The sequence below is a fragment of the Pinus tabuliformis genome, chromosome 7 (genome assembly GCF_031772625.1).
Source record: "Pinus tabuliformis cultivar Carrire ecotype Pingquan chromosome 7, CPIR1, whole genome shotgun sequence".
In the NCBI taxonomy this organism is placed as follows: Eukaryota; Viridiplantae; Streptophyta; class Pinopsida; order Pinales; family Pinaceae; genus Pinus; species Pinus tabuliformis.
This window is the reverse complement of record NC_142293.1, coordinates 1,473,883,312-1,473,889,653: the sequence shown is the minus strand read 5'-3', so window position 1 is coordinate 1,473,889,653 and position 6,342 is coordinate 1,473,883,312. Positions and strand designations below refer to the sequence as shown.

At 40.2% G+C, this 6,342-nt stretch overlaps 1 pseudogene; it reads left to right on the top strand.

Moving 5' to 3' along the window:
- The first annotated feature begins 3,334 nt into the window (after positions 1-3,334).
- Positions 3,335-6,096, top strand: LOC149253375 (25S ribosomal RNA; annotated as a pseudogene).
- The last annotated feature ends 246 nt before the right edge of the window (positions 6,097-6,342 follow it).

The following is a 6,342-nucleotide window of genomic DNA, read 5'->3' as shown; positions in this document are numbered from 1 at the left end:
AAATAATTATTATCTCATAATTACAATATTTTGGAAAATTAATTATGAGAAATAAATCAATCATGTAATTCCACCCTTTTATCACGGGATAAATCTCACATAAGTAAAAGAAAAGGTGAAAAGGGATGCATTTTAGCCAAACAACTGAGGTAAGTTGATATTTGGTTTCTCTCACTATGATGAAGTGGAAAATAGGGTTATAGCACAACTGATAGATGAGATTGAATGTGTTGTCACCTTCTGAAAATAGAGTTCCAGTTGTACAAAAAGTACAAAAGAACATAGAGGTGTGCAGCCATATTCCAAGCCACAAAAGCTCTCAAAGCTAAATCGGACCCTCTCCACTGGATAGTGTTCGTAATAAACTTCCCAGTGGTAGGTGGAAGTCCAAAAATAGACTCTTGGATGAGAAGTTAGAGCAGATTGAATATACCCTTTCAAAGCTAGAAAACAAAGGAAAAATGGCTAAGGGTCAGGCTCATCACAAATCACAATCGGGGCTTTTATGAAACAAAGGCAAGGGAAGACATCGAAATTTGTGATCGACCAATCGCTGATATCGTAAATCGCAAATCGATGGGTCCATTTTATTGACTTATCAATGGTAAGAGGTCCTATGCATAGTCTTACGGCTTATTGACGATTGATGATTCTAGATGGGACTGGGATTTAAAAAGACTATGAAGTGTAAGAGTCCCGATATAGTGTAAAGAATCAGGAAGGGTCGATGCTAATTACAAGGGAAATCAGTTGCAAAACCAGAGGTAGGCGGGCCATTTTCTCTCCTCTAGGGGGGCCACGTGGTGGAATACCATTGGTCCCAATAAATACACATGGCAACTAACATCAGCATGACGTGACCGTACGGAGGACACGTGGCATGCAGATTTGGCATTTTCGAGGGTCCTATGGGGGTATATCTGGGTGACACATGTCACCACTCAGGAAGTGCTGCCTGGCACTGATGGCATCATCAATATTGCAGATTGGCGATTGCACAGGCCAAAGTTCCTCCTCCGCCGAAGTCCCTTCTGGCTTGCGATGGCGATATGTAGGAACTCTCCCGGATGCAATATGTTATACAATAGATTTAAAGGGTTGTCGAGTTCGTCCCTTTTCAAAAGCCACATATTAATTAAACACCCCCCATCTCTGGATGACCTAGATTGACTCTGCCCATATCAACGTCTCCGAGGCCTTTTTGGACCCCCTGCCATGTTTGCCTTTATCGGCCGAGGGGCGAGGTTTGTAGAAAACAGTTTCCCCGTTGGGCCCCGCCACTACATGTCCCTCTTATATTATTTCAAACCCTCCCTCACTTACGACTTACCGCTCATGCCCCCCTCTAAAAACCATTCGTCCTCACACTCTCTCTCATATTGCGATTGCGATACCTCGGGTGGGCCCAATCCCGCAGACCGACAATCGCAAGGGTCAAGGAGAGATACCAAAGGCAAAGCGTTATAAATCGCTGGTATGCGGTATTCCAAGTAACAAAGGAAAAAGACCCCTAGAGGGAAGTCCAATGGCCCTAGCACCCAAGGACTAAGCACCTGGTCATAGCCCTCGGTCACATGAAGTAAAAGGGGCTAAAGTGGATCTGGAGGCCCCGTCCTATAAAGGCTTTTCAGTGAGAAATCCCGATATGAGAACTCTGCGACCATGTAGTGTATAACTTTAAAGGCACAGTGGGTCGATAGATGTGGAACCTAATAAGGGAGATGGAGCATTCAAACTCGGCATGGGCTGATCCAAAAAGGCCTTTTGTGACACGGAACTAGGGTCGACGCTGACAGAAGTAAACAAGGACTTAGTAGCTTGGGAGGACTTGATTATCCAGCATGGTGCCCCCATACAGAGGGAAGACGAAGTACCGCCCAGGGGTCCTTTGCTTCAGTATTGCGACATGAAACTAATAGTGCCCACTCCCAGCTTTGAAGGATGAATGGTTCAAGCAGTAAAGGCAGAAGCGACAGGAGTCGGCTGAGTAACACAGGAGGCCAGACCATGAGAAAAATTCAACCTGAAGCAGCGATGATCACAGGGATGGGCACAAAGATATTTTGTTAAGATTCTTATTTGACTGTTGACTTGCTTTGTCACCCTATAGTGTGTTTCCATTAAATGAGGCAATTAGTATTTTGTAATGTTTTTGGGCCACAAAGCCATCCCTAGCCGAGACAACTAGTTGACCTGATAGACTGAGACTCGGTCGAAGATATTTTGTTGTAATGAATGTTCAAATTCTCCCCTCTCTAGATAAATAGGGGGAAGCGACACTTTACAAAGGTTCAAAAACCCTAAAGAAAAAGCTACATCTTATGCTCAGATTTTATGACTTTATAATACAGATCTTTCAGAATATCAAGTAAATGGTGGTGATTCCCCCTTCAAGTATTACAGTATGTTATCCTTCTGTTAAAACCCATTATGTTCATGTTTCTTCTCTGAATTCATGCAATCATAGTTGCTAGAAATATTTCATAATTCCTCACAGATTCATTTGTATTAACTTAGTAATGCATGTGCCTGTATAGATTATTGAGATTATATCTTTAAAATTGCGCTACATGAATCATAACATTCAATCTCTCTTTGGTCCATTATATCTACCCGTAACTCAAATAAGTGTAGAAATTCTTAATGCTTCAAGATCTATGTGTTAAAGGTAGAATTATTGATGCTTTAAGCTCTATGTGATGAGTTTCTCTTTCTTCTTATCCTCTCTCATTGCTCTACAAAAGCTTATTAAACTGTAAGTCCTTGAACTACTCGACCTCCACTATTTTATGCACATATTTCTGTGAACTGCATATGTGAAGAAGTACCAGAAATACATGACTTATACCTTTGGATGAATGAACCAACCCATTCCTTTTAATATATATATATATGTGTGTGTGTGTGTGTGTGTGTGATGTCTCCATTTTCCCGAGAATCATTTGAGACACACAAAATCTAGATGTGCCCAGGCACTGGTCTTGTAAGCAATCCAAGGTTGTCTCTGGGAGCGACAAAATAATGATGGAGGGGAATTGAGCTATGGAAAAGTATCAAACGAAAGAATAGAAAATTTCCCTAGCATGAGTACAAATGCACTCCTTTCAGGACATTGGAGAACGGAGGTGGTCATTTGTGCTCAACATGGTCAAGTTCGTTGGAATACTACATGCCATGTTTTGTGTCATGTGTCGATGAGAATTAGTGAGTAATGCACTTGTCACCTCGGTTGGGAAGTTGGAATTCTTCAATGTGGGTTGTGCAGGGGAATTACAAGAATTTGGTTTGTCCTATGTTGTCCTCTCATTGCAGTGGGTGGTTTTTACTCCAATTTTCAACCTATCTCATGTGAGAACACCCACTAATTTTAAGAACATAATTAAGTGGAGGAGAAGAAAATTACAAGGATTTCTCTAGCAGCAGCAAGCAAATTGGGAAGAGCACATCATGAAAATCCTGTGGAAATGTCACTTGAATTATAGTTTGTAAAAGTGTCCTTAGTGGTGAACGGGGCACAAGTCTCTTGAAAGGTGAAACCTAAGAGGGTTAAAACTTCGTGAAGATGGGACACCACCACAACATGAGTCATTGTTGGTGAGTCAGGTTGTGTGGGAATGCAACCCTAATTTGGTGGTAAATTCGATCCAAGGCTAAATATGAGCGAGAGACTGATAATGAACAAGTATTGTGAGGGAAAGATGAAAAGGACTTCGAAAAATAGATTTAAAGGGTGCTTTAAATAATCGAGAGGGAAGTGGATGGAGGAAGATATTGCGTCATACTCAAATGTAGAATGGCTCATGAAAGTTTGTCATTTGACTTGAGGTGTGAACCAACATGGGCCATTACATCAAAACTAACGAGGATGGAGTACTACCTATTGGTTTTCCATTGTAGCAATCACAGAATGAAGCATGTGCATATTCAGTGGGCCATTTTGCACGTACATACTCACAATTTTGGTTAGTGAGATTTCCATTCGATTGGTCTTGAAACATGGAACAAATATTCTAACATGTGTGAAAGTAGGTTGGTTTGTAAACTTGTGAGGGGCAAGGAAGCTGACGAGCGAGATCCCCTCTCTGTGGGGTGCATTGTTGACCATCTTTGAGCTTGTGCAAACTGTTCAGTGTGAGTTCACCTATTGGAACTCGAAAGAGGGTGAAATATGCATGAGTAGGGTGAAGCTAGAGGAAATTCTAGTGGGGGAACATAACAATCTTGATTTTAAAATTGTTTGTCTAAATTAGGTATAGGGAAGTGGATGGAGGCAAACAATGCGTCATACTCAAATGTAGAATGACTCAGGAAATTTTGTCATTTTACTTGAGGTGTGAACCGACATGGGCCATTGCATCAAGACTAACGAGGATGGAGTACTACCTATTAGTTTTCCATTATAGCAATTGAGGAATGAAGCATGTGCATATTCAGTGGGTCATTGTGCACCTACATACTCACGATTTTGGTTAGTGAGCTTTCCATTCGATTGGTCTTGAAACAAGGAGCAAAGATTCTAACATGTATGAAAGTAGGTTGGTTTGTAAACTTGTGAGGTGCAAGGAAGCTGACGAGTGAGATCCCCTCTCCGTGGGGTGCGTCGTTGACCATCTTTGAGCTTGTGCAAACTTCTCAAGTGTGAGTACACCTATTGGAACTCGAAAGAGGGTGAAATATGCATGAGTAGGATGAAGCTAGAGGAAATTCTAGTGGGGGAACATAACAATCTTGATTTTCAAATTGTTTGTCTAAATTAGGTATAGGGGAAAAGGCTAATTGAACCATATGGTAGCTGATTTCCTTTGAAGTTTCCCTTAAGATAGTTAGAGATCACATGTGGGTTTTATTGGGTAAAGAAAATGATTATAGGCATTGGGGGCATAACACCCTCAACCTATTATAAAACTTTAAATAGGTAAGAAAATGTGACTACTCCATTGAGCCGTGCCCTAGAGTCGAGAGCTCCAAGTGGGGCACTTTTGGTAAGAAAAACTGATGACGCATGATGAAATGAAAGTTGAGTTACAATGTCAAATTACACTCTAACCTAGATCCCAAAAAGGGTGATAGTTTGTTAAGATAGTAGGGTGATGATCTAGGAAGTCAAAATTTGCTAAATAGTGTGTCAAAAACTCACTTTCCGAATCAACTAGCCCTCAGAATATGGCATTGTAGCATACAACCTATACTCGAATGTTGAAGCAATTTCTAGGCTTCGACGAGTAGGACATGAGGGTTGTTGAGAAACCTTGGTGATGAGACTGGGTGGATCGGCCCTTGTTGCAAATATTGGTGTTAGTAGAAAATATTCCATTGACAACTTTGAAGACTAAAGTGGGGAAAGGTTCCATGTGAACAACACTTGGACATGGTTTAGTTGATCCTAATATATGGAGAATCCCTATGTCAAGGGTGCACTATGGAAGAGAATTGGAAGGGAATCAAGTTAATATTCTTGAGCTTGGACATGGCAGTGGATGGAAACACTAAAAAAATCAAATATGTTATCGGGGACCTTAAGAAGAGTTACCTTTCCTTTTTTAACAAATTACCCAACCTAAAATTAGTTCAATTGGAGATAGGGTCCAACATATGGACGAGCATCGCAAGCCTTGTAGCGTCTTTGAAGCATAATTCACCATGTTGGATCATTCACCCACTAATAGGGAGCATGATTTAGGTTTAGACCATCGTGAGATAGGTTAGTTTTACCCTAAGTATGAATAACACCACAATAGTAATTCGACTTAGTATGAGAGGAATCATTGATTCACACAATTGGTCATCGCACTTGGTTGAGAAGTCATTGGCGTGAGAGTACCATGTGTTAGATTATAACTGAATGATTGTGGAAGTGACACTTGTCACTCTTTGAGTATGTCTTGACTCATAGTAGGGGTGTTGCTTTGGCACCCCTAAAGCCCTGTGTCAATTGTGAAGCATCCTATTTGGGGCAACTTTGAATTTTAATTCCATATGGTCATTGAGAATAATCCTTTGCAGATGACTTAAATATGCAATGGGGTATTCTAAGCGGTAGAGTGGCCTCATTGTCATAATCCATTGAGATTCATCCCTTGGTTGCCTCAGTTTACTGTGTTGCCCAAAATTAAGTAATAAATTAAATTGTCACGATATTTGCTCAAATTAGAACTTGAATAGTTAAATTTTCAATTTTTTTATAGCATTAATTCAATTTTATGTCTTATATCTTAAATTCTAAATTCAACTTTATTTGTTATATTTTAAATCCTAAATTCAAACATAGGAAAAACATAGCAAAATGAAGTGAAAAATTAAGTTATAAAATTAAATAAGAGGTCCAATTTTTTTCCCATGGGT